This window comes from Palaemon carinicauda, unplaced genomic scaffold, assembly GCF_036898095.1.
Source record: "Palaemon carinicauda isolate YSFRI2023 unplaced genomic scaffold, ASM3689809v2 scaffold69, whole genome shotgun sequence".
NCBI classification, from domain to species: Eukaryota; Metazoa; Arthropoda; class Malacostraca; order Decapoda; family Palaemonidae; genus Palaemon; species Palaemon carinicauda.
The window spans coordinates 65,960-81,534 of record NW_027171971.1 but is presented as its reverse complement, the minus strand read 5'-3'; the positions used below and the strand labels follow the sequence as shown (position 1 = coordinate 81,534).

Genomic DNA, 15,575 nt, shown 5'->3' with positions numbered 1-15,575 from the left:
GAGACCAACCTGACCTCTCTATGACAAAAACTAAGGCTGTTAGAGCAATTAAAAAAAAATATACTGCAAAATGTGCTGGGGAAAAAATAACCCCTTGGGGGTTAAGGGTTGGAAATTTCCAAAGAGCCTGGGGGTAAAAGGGTTAATCAACGTTTAATTTTATTAAAAAAAGTCATCCTTCAGTCTGTTACAACAATACAATTAGTTGCATCAAGACACGCACTTCCCCCTCGGAAGCAAACAAGTGACCTAAACAACTAAATCGACTTTGGTCGCGACACTCATTCCATGTAAGTGATTAAATCAGGTAAATACTCATGTGTAAAACTTATACCCTTACACGTGAACCTCAGGGCCACTTCAGTGTCTGTGAGATCGGCCTTACAAAATTCATCCCATTGTCAGATAGAATTGTCCCGCTTTTGGACATTTGTTTTGATGTTTTAAGGGTTTTCTTTAATATTTCATCTTACGAGTTTCACAAGACTAAATTGCTATCTAATACCGCTTACTAAAAAAAGGTCAACAGGTAAAGTTTGGTGTTCTATTACTGCTAAAGAAGGTGATGAATGCAAGAGTTGATGGGAGAAGTACAAGAGGAAGGCCAAGGTTTGGGTGGATGGATGGAGTGAAGGAAGCTCTGGGTGATAGGAGGATAGATGTGAGAGAGGCAAGAGAGCGTGCTAGAAATAGGAATGAATGGCGAGCGATTGTGACGCAGTTCCTTTAGGCCCTGCTGCTTCCTCCGGTGCCTTAGATGACCGCGGAGGTAGCAGCAGTAGGGGACTCAGCGTTATGAAGCTTCATCTGTGGTGGAAATGTGGGAGGTTGGGCTGTGGCACCCTAGCAGTACCAGCTGAACTCGGTTGAGTCCCTGGTTAGGCTGGAGGAACGTAGAGAGTAGAGGTCCCCTTTTTGTTTTGTTTCATTGTTGATGTTGGCTACCCCCCAAAATTGGGGGAAGTGCCTTTGGGGCCTTTGGTATATGTAAAATAAACTTGGTAAATAAAATTCAGTCAAGAACTCCCATTTCTATGCAACATCATGTAAGCCTACAATTGCTGGACAAAGTCCCCTCTACCATTTGCAAGAATCTCTCTACTTAATTGGCAGAGTGCACCGCAAAATCTATAAAATTGTAGGAACACAAACTTAAGATAAACTTTCTGAGCTAAGAAACTATTTCACATGACTTTCATGGCTGTAAAATCTAGTTTTCATACAAATAAAACTCAGAAGAAATGTTAGGGGGTATATAGAAAAACAAGCAGAATTTTGAAAACTAAAAACTAGAAATTTGAAAAAACTTTTAGGTATGAGATTTTCATGAATGGAATTATTGTGTGGAACTTTCCAAAAGTAATTTTCAATGACAAATAACATATTTTTGGACCAATAATTAAAGTGCATTCTGGACAAATACCTTCTTATCTGTGCCATTGCAAGTAAAAACTGACAGTTCAGGCATAACAACTATGGAGAAATATGCTTTTTTCAAAAGAAAATGGGTTGAAAGTAGGAAAAATCACAGACAAAACTAATATTGTACGGTAAAAGTTTTCACAAACCGATAAAACAAGGACATCCAGAAAGTCAGTCGATGCCATAACGTTTCTGATGTATCATGTATCAGTAAATATTTCTTTGAAACACTGCTATATAAGCAACTTTATAAGCCCTTTTATAATTCTCTTATAGTCTTAGAAGACTAGCTTTTTCTATCAATGCTTGTTCAGCATTAAGAGTTATATAACTGAGAGTTAATATCAGTTAATATTTGTTAACGGAATTGTAGTGAAGTTCCGATGAATAACCTAATTCAAGAGTAGTGATTATGCAATTGGTAATATCTGATCTAAGACACACTCAATTAAATAAATCAAAATCTATCTATATTTACTATACCCATCAGTATCATAAACAGACTTTCCCGGACCAAATCCTGTACGGAACATTAACTTTCTGAATCCAGGATTAAAAGACGGACTCAGATTTCCTATAAAATGAATGAAAAACACAAATCTATAAGAAATATTATCTAACTAAATTTCTTATGAATACCAATGAACATATCCCAAGCTTCGAACTTTATATTACGAAGGTAAATAATATTGTAGACTATGAATTCTCAAGGCAATATGACAATAAGTAAAAGACTTTCTGAATTTAAATTTGCCAAACTTCATCTGCAATTTCTGGACCCAAAAGTATCTTAAGCTAAGATTACTAAAGACTAAAATTTGTACGGGACAAATTCTTTCTGAATCCAACTAAAGAATAGTTCTATTACTCTTGAACAAACTTGATGAAAACAGTTGAAAACTAATAGTTTACTAAACTCATGATATCTTACAAGACAAGGAACCATAAGCTAAGCCGCAAACTTTGTACCCTAAAGATAAACATTAAAGACAAGGAATCCTGAATCCTAAGGCTCAGTTTCAGAAGACAAAATGACAAGTAACAGGTCTCAACGAACACTCCAGAAAGCAGTACAGGAATTACATTCAGGCATATAACGAAGATCCCTTTCCTAAAAGTACCATGGAACTTCAGAGAGGCACTTCTTGCCTCAATCAGTGACAAAAAAGAATGCTGGCACGAACGCGAACCATGGAACTAAGACGGGCATTTCTGGCTTCAATCAGAAAAAGAATGCTGGCACGAACGCATTCCTTCCATAAACATGAACTATAAAAGCCAAAAAGCCTGGGTAACCATTGAGAAACTGAACTTGGGAAAAGCCCCAGCCTAGATTAGCTGCCGTAGACCCCTACTAGGTAGCGCACCAACTGCTGCTGAACAGCAAGCCTCACAACAAAGAGTGGCTACCTAACAAAAATGAGACAGGGCATGGACCATATCATGCAAAACCGTGACGACACCTTGCAACTGTTCACCTTAAAAGAACTAAATTATTATTATTATTATTACTAGCCAAGCTACAACCCTAGTTGGAAAAGCAAGATGCTATAAGCCCGAGGCCTCCAATAGGGGAAAAATAGCCCAGTGAGGAAAGGAAATAAGGAAATAAATAAATTATGAGAATAAATTAACAATAAATCACTCTAAAAACAGTAACAACGTCAAAACAGATATGTCTTATACAAACTATTAATGTCAAAAACAGATATGTCATGTATAAACTATAAAAAGACTCATGTCAGCCTGGTCAACATAAAAACATTTGCTCCAACTTTGAACTTTTGAAGTTCTACCGATTCAACTACCCGATTACGAAGATCATTCCACAACTTGGTAACAGCTGGAATAAAACTTCTAATGCTGCTATGAAACTTCTCAGACCAGAGAAAACGGCTGGCGTAGATGACCTAATAAAAATTATCTTACATTTTGGAGACAAAACATAAGCATGGCTCCTGTTGCTATTCAATTCCTGTGCAACGATTTACCAAATCCCAAAGATCTGGAGTAGTGAGAGTAACGGCCTTGCTGAAACCAAGGGAAAGATCCATCATCCCCCAAGAGCTATTGACCTATATCCTTAACCCTTTACCCCCAGGCTATTTGGAAATTTCCAACCCCTAACCCCCAGGGGGTTATTTTTTTCCCAGCACATTTTGCAGTATATTTTTTTTAAATTGCTCTAAAAGCCTTAATTTTTGTCATAGAGAGGTCAGGTTGGTCTCATTCTCTTAGAAAATGCCTGAATTTTCTCAACAAATTATCAAAAATATGAATAAAAATTTTTTCATAGCATTTTTTTGCAAGGACGTACCGGTACGTCCATGGGGGTAAAGGGATGGCTTTTGTGAAACGTACCAGTACGTCCTTTGGGGGTAAAAGGGTTAATGCGTATCCTGTACAACTTACACGAACGAATGATCTTAGCCCATATCCAACCAACTACCGAAGCACCACTGTCGTCAAACCAAGCTGGTTTTAGACGAGGTTGATCCTCCCGCAGTCAGATGTGAAACGTGATGCAATACATTGAGAACAGGCTTTAGAAGGAAATCACCGGAACAGTCTTTGTCAGCCTTAAACATATGTTACTGTAAACTATAGAGCAATATTTCTGAAGGTGGCCCAACTATGGGGAATACCAGCATAGCCCGCATCGCTGAATCATTACTTTCCAATCAGCAATCTTTTGTAGAAAAAGACGACAGGAAAAGCAGATGGAAGATACATAACAACAGCCTTCCACAACAGTCAGTGCTGGCACCAACACCATTTAAGATCTAAACATATGACCAGCCTAAGTGCCTGAGCATCCGCAGGTACATATATGCAGACAACCTGTGCATTTTTAGACAACCGGACTCCTTTACTACCATCGAAGAAATTATGTCTAAAGCCCTGACTACCCTCTCCTACAACAAAATGTGGCACCTCAATGCCAATCCAAGGAAAACACAGGTGTGTGCCTTCCACGTGATCAATCGCCAAGCAAAAAATTAAAGATCAAATTGGGTAACAAAACTGGAAAATCCTCCCTACTCCATCTACTTAGGTGTCACCCTTGACACAACACTCTCCTTTAAAGAACATGCAAATAAAAGCAAATAAAGCAGCAACTACGAACAAACTCCTCAGTAAACTCGCCTACACCAGCTGAGGAACAGACCCTGAGACAGACAAACAGCCCTGGCACTTTCTTACTCTATTGCAGAGTACTGTGCACCAGTGTGGGCAATCTCATGCCATGCCTATAAGGTAGATCCAGAGCCAAATAAGTAATCTCAAATTATTACTGGTACCTTAAAATCAACACCTCTAGCATCTTTATACATAGTACCAGGTATCCCGCCACTCAATATACGAGAAACGCTAGCAAAAACTGAAAAGAATAAAATTAATGATCTCAGGGATCCACTCCACAATCATCGGGAAGCAGGGCGGACTGAAATCCCGCTAAGCTTGTGATAATAATAAAAGCTTCATAACAATGGATGGACTAGATCCAATCTGGCCAGCTGCTCACAGGCTAGAGAAGAGGCTGATAAGCGACCAATGGCCATCTGATGGGGCGCTGCCCAATGAAACACCCTGACCAAGAACAATCGAGTAACCCTAACCAAAGGATAAAAGTGGGCAAAACTAAAGATAACAGACACAAATAGAGATCACCCACCAACCTTCAATGCCCATGTGGGGCAACACTACAATGGAAAACATCGTACGAGGGTGTCCACTGGACTCTCCTTGATCAGATGAAGACCTCAGAGAAACAAACGACAACACCATCCTGTGGGTTCGACACTGGTGCTATTAGATACGATGACCTCAAGTACCAAAAAATAGACTTTCTAAGACCAAATTTGTAAAGGACAAATTACTTTCTGAATTAACCCTTTTACCCCCAGGCTATTTGGAAATTTCCAACCCTTAACCCCCAGGGGGTTATTTTTTTCCCAGCACATTTTGCAGTATATTTGTTTTAAATTGCTCTAACAGCCTTAATTTTTGTCATAGAGAGGTCAGGTTGGTCTCATTCTCTTGGAAAATGCCTGAATTTTCTCAAAAAAATTATCAAAAATATGAAAAAAAAAAAAATTTATAGCATTTTTTTGCAAGGACGTAGTGGTACGTCCATGGGGGTAAAGGATGAGTTTTGTGAAACGTACCAGTACGTCCTTTGGGGGTAAAAGGGTTAAAAACAGCAGGTCACATATCCTACTGTATGTTGCCAAAATTTATATAATTAAAAATTAAACAAAACTGATCACATTAATCCTGAATCAATATTCTGATGGAAAAATGAAATCAGGTAAAACACTTTGCTTATCTGTAAGTACAAAAATCTATTTTAATTTATGAAGCCAAAGGAATCATAAACTGATAAGACTTTCCCAGATTAAAATCTGTGCAGGAAACTTTCTTAAGCAGACTAAAAGAGATTCAATTGTTCAAGAACTGAAACTTGAAGAAAAGCAAACCTCTTTCACAAAAATAGTTCAAACTCGCAGCAAATGCTTTTATGTTGAACAGGCTTGCACAAGTCCATTTATAGTTCATAAATTAAATATGTTTTAGTGTTGTTTATGCTTTTAAAGTATTTAATTTTAATTTTTATTACTAATATCGTTTATTTATTTCCTTATTTCCTTTCCTCACTGGGCTATTTTTCCCTGTTGGAGCCCTTGGGCTTATAGCAGCTTGCTTTTCCAACTAGGGTTGTAGCTTAGCTAGTAATAACGATAATAATAGCAATAATGTGTTTCGAAGAAATGTCACGTCATTTACCCAAGGAAAATATAAATGAATGTCGTAGGGTTGGCTAGGGCCTTTGTATCGGCCCATCCCTTTGACGAAGGAATTAACTAAATGGAAGACAACCTGTGAATAGTGGATTTCATGCGCCTTTGCTTTATATACGACACCCAAAAGGTGCTCGCGCGAGGGTTGTAACCTCAGCATTCCATGCTTTTATCTTTCTCTGGTATAGTTGGAAGGTTTTATCAGAAAAGGTATATAAGAAGGACTCTTTTCACCGGGCGCCACAGGTCTCTCCCCAGAAATAGATTTTTCCTTCGTCAAAATCCCTTTTTTGAGCTTCCAACTTCTTAAACTAAATTTCTAATTTGGAAATATTTTAGAAAGCAGTTAGATAACATTGAAAATAATACATTCTGAACCTATCCTCATGTAGAAGACAAGATTAGTGCTCAATTTATTTAAAACAAATGGAACCTTAAACCTGATATCAAACATATAAATGTCAAACCTAGATGTTTGAAACATAGAAGCATTAAACGTCAATTTCTGATGTTAGGAATTAGAATATGAAAACTAAAATCCACAGTCACATTGCGTATCGAATACTATAGTCGATTTCTTTTAGCGAGGCAGATTTGCACCGACTCGCAGCGGTGCCCTTTTAGCTCGGAAAAGTTTCCTGGTCGCTGATTGGTTGGACAAGATAATTCTAACCAATCAGCGATCAGGAAACTTTTCCGAGCTAAAAGGGCACCGTTGCGAGTCGGTGCAAATCTGCCTCGCTAAAAGAAATAGACTATAAGTACTATTATTATCATCTAACATCCTGATGACAAATGGTATTATATACTAACTGGAAGCAATGTATCATTAACAAACTCTTTCTAGCGTCCAAACTCCACCATCTGGTTCTTTCAGATTTCCTTGCTTCTGTCATGAACTAAATATTTGTCCCAAACTATTAAACCAAGAACAAACACCTTATATGAATCCAATACTTCCTAGACCAAGTAAAATACTATCGCGATTTACAGTTCAAAGTCGCAAGTTACAGATAATCACGACTTCCAGCAAACAAAATCTCACTATAATCAAATAAGAGCAGATGAATCCCTATATCTCCTTACCAACATTGTAAATGCCAAACCAAAACTACTATCTACTGGTGTGTAATATGACTGCATTTCAACGCATCAGGAATGAAGGCATTGAGACAATAATACTATCATATAATAGACTATCACATAATGGATGGATGGATGGAGTGAAGAAAGCTCTGGGTGATAGGAGGATAGATGTGAGAGAGGCAAGAGAGCGTGCTAGAAATAGGAATGAATGGCGAGCGATTGTGACGCAGTTCCGGTAGGCCCTGCTGCTTCCTCCGATGCCTTAGATGACCACGGAGGTAGCAGCAGTAGGGGATTTAGCATTATGAAGCTTCATCTGTGGTGGATAACGGGGGAGGGTGGGCTGTGGCGCCCTAGCAGTACCAGCTGAACTCGGTTGAGTCCCTTGTCAGGCTGGGAGGAATGTAGAGAGTAGAGGTCGCCTTTTTTCTTTTTTTTTCATTTGTTGATGTCGGCTACCCCCCAAAATTGGGGGAAGTGCCTTGGTATATGTATGTATAATAGACAAAATGAATCTTAAACTAAATATCTTAAAAGAACTCTGTATTTACCACATATATACACCTGAAGTCTATATAAAACTGCAGAAGATCATAGCTTCGAAAACCTCTAAAAATCCATTGATATCTTAACAGGTGCATTATTTTGCAAAAAGAAACCTATTCAATGTAAAACCAATAGAATTTCATCCTGACCTTAAAGTTATCAAAGATATATAATGCTATTCAAATTCATTATCAATGAATTCTTAAGTTACGATGTCACAGATTGACCATGAAAACCTTATCTTTGCTGTAATAAAAAGGCTACAATAATCTCATAATCTAGAAATCTATAAAGCTGAGAAACACAAAATCCTGAATCATACTCCTAGACACAAAATTCCTTCAGATAGTAGCACCAATGCTTTGCCAATTTACACCCGGGACATATATGCAGTAAACAGTTCACTATCATTTAGTTTTAATACCTAAGCAATATTGGCAATAAAAAAATATGTACATTTTAAAAGTAAAGTAGTAAAATAACTTTTCTATTGATTCTAAGTTTTGCCAGACAATTCAAAATGCTTCTACGTCAATTAAGACTTCGGCTACAAATGCATCTGAAAAGTTAAGATCAAATTTCTCATAGCAATTAAAGAACGAGATAGTTTTTGTTCGAAACAATCAGACTTTTTTCAGTGAAGTCTAACATTTCTCAGAGCCATACTGTAGGGTGGGCTGTGGCACCCTAACAGTACCAGCTGAACTCGGTTGAGTCCCTTGTCAGGCTGGGAGGAACGCAGAGAGTAGAGGTCCCCTTTTTTGTTTTGTTTCGTTTGTTGATGTCGGCTAACCCCCAAAATTGGGGGAAGTGCCTTGGTATATGTTCAACCTAGACTGATTAACTTGAATAAAAATTCACTTAACTGCATCTTTTTAGTTACTGACAATGTTATAAATAGGTAAGGCTTTCCCCACAGACTTAAAAATGGCCACAGCAGTATTTATCCCTATTTCAGGTACAGGATATGAATGTCGAACTCAAGACGAAAAGCTCTTTAAGCCCCAAGCTGGTACCACCTTTCGAAGGGACAGCATGTGTCATACATATAATAAAAGTATTCCCATACACTCAACCAAAGGAATAACTATTGATTTAATTGATCGCAAACTATTTCAAGTTTTTACCTTTAAAGACATCTGGCAGGATTTAAATTTGTAAAACAAATTTTCATGTAAACAATGAAAAAGTCAACGTGATAGTCAATCAAATTAAAATGAAAAATGACAAGTCCAGCTCATTGTAAAAAAATGCTCTACGAGTTCAATTTCCTACATAACACACCACGAAATTTACATGAAATTAGCCAGTTCAAAATATTGGAATTAAAATTTAACTATCACAATAAAAATTTCGCTTAAAGAAAAATTTTCAAAATTAAATTGAAAAATCTATGGTTTTCTATGAGCTTGAACAAAAATTGTACATTCTTTAAACCAACACATCTAGTATTAAACATCACAAAAACTGAAAGCAGCCGAAATATGCTTATGCCAAAGTAAGGTTTCCTTGTTCATTCATAGAAGAATGTGATTCTTTGGCAATTACATTTACATTACAAAGGAATTCTACTGCACATTCCATAATACAATAACGTAAAACATTATTCACGTACCAATTCATAGACATGAGTGAAAACATGAGCTCAAGCCTCCCTCAGGAGTAACCCTACCACCCCCTTGGACTTCTGTGCATAAGTTTACTTTCACATATGAAAGGGACAAAATATCCTTTAACAGTGACGGAGAAAACAGATCTGCATCTGGAAGAGCGCAAGGGAAGCGAGGGACTTCTCTTTCCCATCTCGGCAATCATCTGTCAACTTAAACCTTTGAATCGGTTTCGGAACTGATAACCGACTGGCCACGTCCCGCTGAGAACACTCGGCCTCCTCTCGAAGAGTTTTCAATTGAGACGATTCTCTGGGCTGCTTTCAGATTTCGCTCAAGGCAGCAGATTTTCTGAAATAACATGAAATCAGTTAATACTGTCATACTGTACACGTTAAAATAATTTGGTATCTCTAAACATGGATAACGAGGTACAACAAGGACTCAAACATTAAACATGGATAACGAGGTAAAACAAGGACTCAAACATCTTATATTTGTTCCTATCACTAAAAACAGCAAAAAAAAGTGACATATAGTAACCCTTGTTGTTTATTTGAAGGCACTTCAATTTCTATTTAGTCCGTTACTGTAACTGCGCACGCAATCATTTAAACATTTTACATATCGTCACCCTCATAAACTAATTTACCTAAGTCATTTTCTCCACTTGTTGGGAACTCAAAAAAAACCCTTCTCATTTCCTAATACTTTATATCATTGTCTTGATTTTCAATTCACAAATTCTTAGCAGAGGAATTTGTGAATTAGAATTTGTTAATGGAAGCTCAATACAATGATATAAAGAATTGGGAAATGAGAAGGTTTTTTCTATTTCCCAACAAGTGGAGAAAATGACTTAGGCAGTTAGTTTATGAGGGTCAAGATATGTAGAATTCTCCCCTTGCTAATAATGCCCCGGGTGCATTTTTGCTACTACGGTATATCTTTACCTTAAGTTCTGGGTGATAGGAAGATAGATGTGAGAGAGGCAAGAGAGCGTGCTAGAAATAGGAATGAATGGCGAGCGATTGTGACGCAGTTCCGGTAGGCCCTGCTGCTTCCTCCGGTGCCTTAGATGACCGCGGAGGTAACAGCAGTAAGGGATTCAGCGTTATGAAGCTTCATCTGTGGTGGATAATGTGGGAGGGTGGGCTGTGACACCCTAGCAGTACCAGCTGAACTCGGTTGAATCCCTTGTCAGGCTGGGAGGAACGTAAAGAGTAGAGGTCCCCTTTTTGTTTTGTTTCATTTGTTAATGTCAGCTACCCCCCCAAAATTGGGGGAAGTGCCTTGGTATATGTATTATGAAAGTTCTCAAAGAATTTTATCATCTATGGGATTTTCAAATTCACGACAAACATGTATCTATAAGCAAGCTTTTGATTCCTAAAATATGGTCTAGCTCAATTGGATAAAAAGGCAAGATCTATAGCACAATAAGTCATTTGTGGGGTTCAAAGTTGCAAATTCTCGGAACACTAAATTGACTTGCAATGTTAATCTATGCAAAAGGTTTCTCGATATGGGGAAAACCCTATATAATTCATAGTTTTGATCAATTCCTCCTATATTGCACCATGCAAAAGCTTATCTTGAGCTATTTGTGGCGTTAGCAGTTTCTTTCATTTTCCTCGACAAAATTGATGATTGCATTAAATGCTATAAATTAACTTCGTAATGAAAACGAAAAATCCAGGCAAAAATCCCACATTAGATTGTTTTGTGTTAGCTAAATGCTATTTGATTCCATACTTCTAAAAGACGGAATCTTGAAAGAGAATCAGAGAAAAATTACGTTGATAAATGATGCAACTTCTGGTTATACATACATATACCAAGGCACTTCCCCCAATTTGAGTCCCTTGTTAGGCTGGAGGAACATAGAGAGTAGAGGTCCCCTTTTTGTTTTTGTTTCATTTGTTGATGTCGGCTACCCCCCAAAATTGGGGGAAGTGCCTTGGTATATGTATGTATGTACTTCCCCCAATTTTGGGGGGTAGCCGACATCAAACAAATGAAACAAAAAAGGGGACGTCTCCTCTCTACATTCCTCCCAGCCTGACAAGGGACTCAACCGAGTTCGGCTGGTACTGCTAGGGTGGCACAGCCCACCCTCCCACATTATCCACTTCGGGTTATACCACATCTAAACATGAATGAAAGCTGAAGACGACTATAATACAAATATCAATATATCGTCAGTCAATTCGGTTCTAACACGAGTTTCAACAAACTGTCACTTCTCACCTTAGTGAAGTGTACTTTATATTCAAGATTTCCTATCAACAGTACCTTCAATATTTTAGTTTTATTTCAGAAGCATTTCGTTCTTTACTTCTAAGGTAGTATGTTGGCTAGGGCACCAGCCGCTCGTTGTGATACTACCGCTAGAGAGTTATGGGGTCCTTTGACTGGCCAGACAGTACTACATAGGACCCTTCTCTCTGGTTACGGTTCTTTCCCTTTGCCTACACAGACACCGAATAGTCTGGCCTATTCTTTACAGATTCTCCTCTGTCCTCATACACCTGACAACACTGTGATTATCAAACAATTCTTCATCACCCAAGGGGTTAACTACTCCACTGTAATTGTTCAGCGACTACTTTTTCTTGGCAAGGGTAGAAGAGACTCTTTAGCTATGGTCAGCCGCTCTTCTAGAAGGACACTGCAAAATCAAACCATTGTTCTCTAGTCTTAGGTAGTGCCATAACCTCTGTACCATGGTCTTCCACTGTCTTGGGTTAGAGATCTCTTGCTTGTGAGTACACTCAGACACACTATTCTATCTTATTTCTCTTCCTCTGGTTTTGTTAAAGTTTTCATAGTTTATTTAAGAAATAAGAAATATTTATTTCAATGTTGTTACTGTTCGTAAGATATTTTATTTTCCCTTGTTTCCTTTCCTCACCGGGCTATTTTCCCTGTTGGAGCCCCTGGGCTTATGGCATTCTGCTTTTCCAACTAGGGTTGTAGTCAAGCAAGCGATAACAATAACAATATCATCGTTACACCTAATAGTAGACTTAACCACTTGACCCACATTATATCAGGCTTCAAAAGAAACAAAAAGTTTTAAGACCACATTCTATTTCATACCATCGAAAATAAGCTGTCTTTATAATTTCTTGCATTGACCTCAAATCAATAGAACAACTCTACCAAGTTCAATGTCTTACCTTTAGAAGCTCTGAAACCAGATGGCAAAATGACTTAAACCACCATCGTTGTATGATAAGGATTTAACTCTTCCTCACAATTCTTCCATTTAATCTATTGACCTCCTTTTCATATTTGATCAACCTGAGGGAAAAGAAACATATGAGAATAAGGATATTACAATCTCTTGTCCTACTTTTCAAACCTGTAAGGATCTTTAGAAAAGTTGTCCTGTTGCGTTAAAATTGATAAACAGCCCTTTGAAGGTTTACTGTCATAGTTCAAAGAATCTATGCTGAATGCTGTTTAACTGAACGTGCTTCTCAGTTATACACAACAGCTACAAGAGTATGATGAATATAACTTATGTAACATATTTAACCCTTTTAACCCCAGGATATTTGGAAATTTCCAACCCTTAACCCCCAAAGGGTTATTTTATCCCCAGCACATTTTGCAGTATATATTTTCTAAATTGCTCTAACAGCCTTAATTTTTGTCATAGAGAGGTCAGGTTGGTCTCATTCTCTTGGAAAATGTCTGAATTTTCTCAAAAAATTATTAAAAATACGAAAAAAAAAAATTTTATAGCATTTTTTTGCAAGGACGTACCGGTACGTCCATGGGGGTAAAGGGATGAGTTTTGTGAAATGTACCAGTACGTCCTTTGGGGGTAAAAGGGTTAAAAAGAATAGGAATGGCAATAAAAAAATGGCAATTTATATACAACCAGATAACAGATACAAGATTCAAGATAGCAATGAATCATGAAACTAGTGTGTAATGGCTAGCGTCAATACTACAAAATCAATAATGTTCACTCAACTAGATTGATGGTGTGGAGGATTTGTGTTTGTTTTATTTTAATTTTTTCTTTTGCCAAATCCAGAGAGAGAGAGAGAGAGAGAGAGAGAGAGAGAGAGAGAGAATTTCATTTGCTTTAGTTTTGCTAAATCGCGCGAGTGTGTGTGTGTTTGTGTGTCCGCGGTGCGCGCCGAAGAGCAAGTGGTAGTTAGCGAATGATTGTTTGTAGTGGAAAAGACTGTCGGTATATTTGAGGTTGTTTGTTTACATTTTTTAGTTAGGTTACGACAGTGGTGAATGCTTCGGAGCGAATGCTTTTTTGATTGACTGCGTCCTGAGTCAGTTGTGTGAACGCTGGATTTATTATTTTTCTTTACCAGCGAGGAAGTGATTATTGATTTTCTGAGTAAGTACAGTTTTGTTTATCTTTGCTTATCGTGATTGTGAATGATAGGAACAATTTATTATTTATCTTTGATTATAGTGCGATAGTTCAGTTAGTTAGGAGTGTTCGTAAGTGTTTTTCTTTTTTATTTTGGCAGGCCGTGATTCCTCCTTTGGAGAGTTATTTCCCGAATGCCGATCTTTAGTTGACGACCTGGCCTGTAAGAGATTGTATTTAAGACTGCTCTTTGGATAGATTATTGTTGATGACCCGGACCGAATGAACTTCGATTGCTGCTATTGATGATGATAATGATAATGATAATGATGATGATGACGATGATGACGACATCCAAGACCCCAATTAGGGAGGCAGTGGTGGCAACGTGCCACACAGTTTAACCTGTTAATCACAGATTGAGGGTTGTGCCGTGAAAGACAGTTCGGCAGTTTGTGAACGACTGTGTTGCAAATAACATATAAAAGCATACAAACTTTGGTGTCGGTGAACTCGTAATATATATGTGTTTTGTGTTTTCATGTTTGGGTTGCGGTTAGTTTTAAGTTTTGATAGGATTTATTTGATTGCGGAAAGGTTTTTTTTGTTAATTATATAATTAGTTTTAAGTTTTTGATTAGTTTTAAGTGTTCATTTTGATTGTGGATGGTTTTTGGTATTGATTATTTTAGTTTTAAGAAATAGAGTTCTAAGGATATGTTTTTTTTTTTTTGTGACCTTTTGTCTAAGAGTCCAGTTTATGATAAAGTAAGGGGAAAGTTTGTTTTGTGGAGACCATTGTCTGTAAGTGTGATTCAGGGTGTGGGGGTTGTCCTTGCAACATCCCGCCACAATGGGACGAAGGCCATTGCGAATTAGCATAAATTACTTAAGCCAGGAATTAGCAAGAATTAATAACCCAGGAATTAAAACCATGCAGACAACTTTCTTATATACATTGTCTTTGAAAAATACTGTAAGTCACTCAGCTGATTGTTTATGGATAATTTAGTTTTAACTTTTGATTTCAAGGTGGTCATGTTTTAAGAGTAATTTTAACTTCTCATGATTCCTGCACATTGGAAACGTGCATCGAAATAGCTATAGCGCACTAGATCCTTTAAAAGCTCCTGGATCACAATGAAAACTATTTTCATGTGATCTTTAGTTTATAATGTACTTTATGATGACCTGAAACTAAAATTTGATCGCACAAACATAAAGATAACCTAATCGAACTGGTGCTTAACGTTTATGGAATATCTTTCCAACTAGACGGAAAAAAAAAAGGATGGGGCAAGAAAGAGTGTGTGTTTATACTAAATGAATACTTCCCTCACCATGAAGCACTGAGTACTATAATGTAGTAGAAAATGTCCCTGTAAATAAACAAAATGTTTAAACAAACTTTAGGGAAGAACAAATCTAGAAACTACGATGATGTGCTTCGTTGATTTCTGACTTACCTTGTTGCCTATGGTGGTCCCATTGTGGGTGTCAACTTGTGGGGATGTCCGCTTGAGGGGGGTCTGCTCGAGAGGGACCCGCTTGAGGGGTCTGCTCGAGAGGGATTCACTTGAGGAGAATCGACTAGAGAGGGGATCCACTTGAGAGGGGGTCTGCTTGAGAGGGACCTGCTTGAGGGGGGTCTGCTCGAGAGGGATCCACTTGAGGGGTCTGTTCGAGAAGGACCCGCTTGAGGGGTCTGTTCGAGAGGGCTCCGCTTGAGGGGTCTGCTCGAGAGGGATCCGCTTGAGGGGG

The 15,575-nt window shown here is 37.9% G+C and overlaps 1 protein-coding gene and 1 long non-coding RNA gene across 3 annotated transcripts in view; one reads left to right on the top strand and one right to left on the bottom strand.

Moving 5' to 3' along the window:
* The window catches only part of LOC137637362 (uncharacterized), a 268,617-nt gene that overhangs the window by 194,041 nt on the left and 59,001 nt on the right, over positions 1–15,575 (top strand). The gene's annotated exons all lie outside the window — the stretch shown is intronic.
* On the bottom strand, positions 8,173–15,503 carry LOC137637366 (uncharacterized). Its single transcript, XR_011043591.1, has 3 exons — positions 15,281–15,503; positions 12,649–12,772; positions 8,173–9,817 (listed from the first exon to the last, which is right to left on the bottom strand). It is a non-coding gene; the product is annotated as an uncharacterized lncRNA (long non-coding RNA).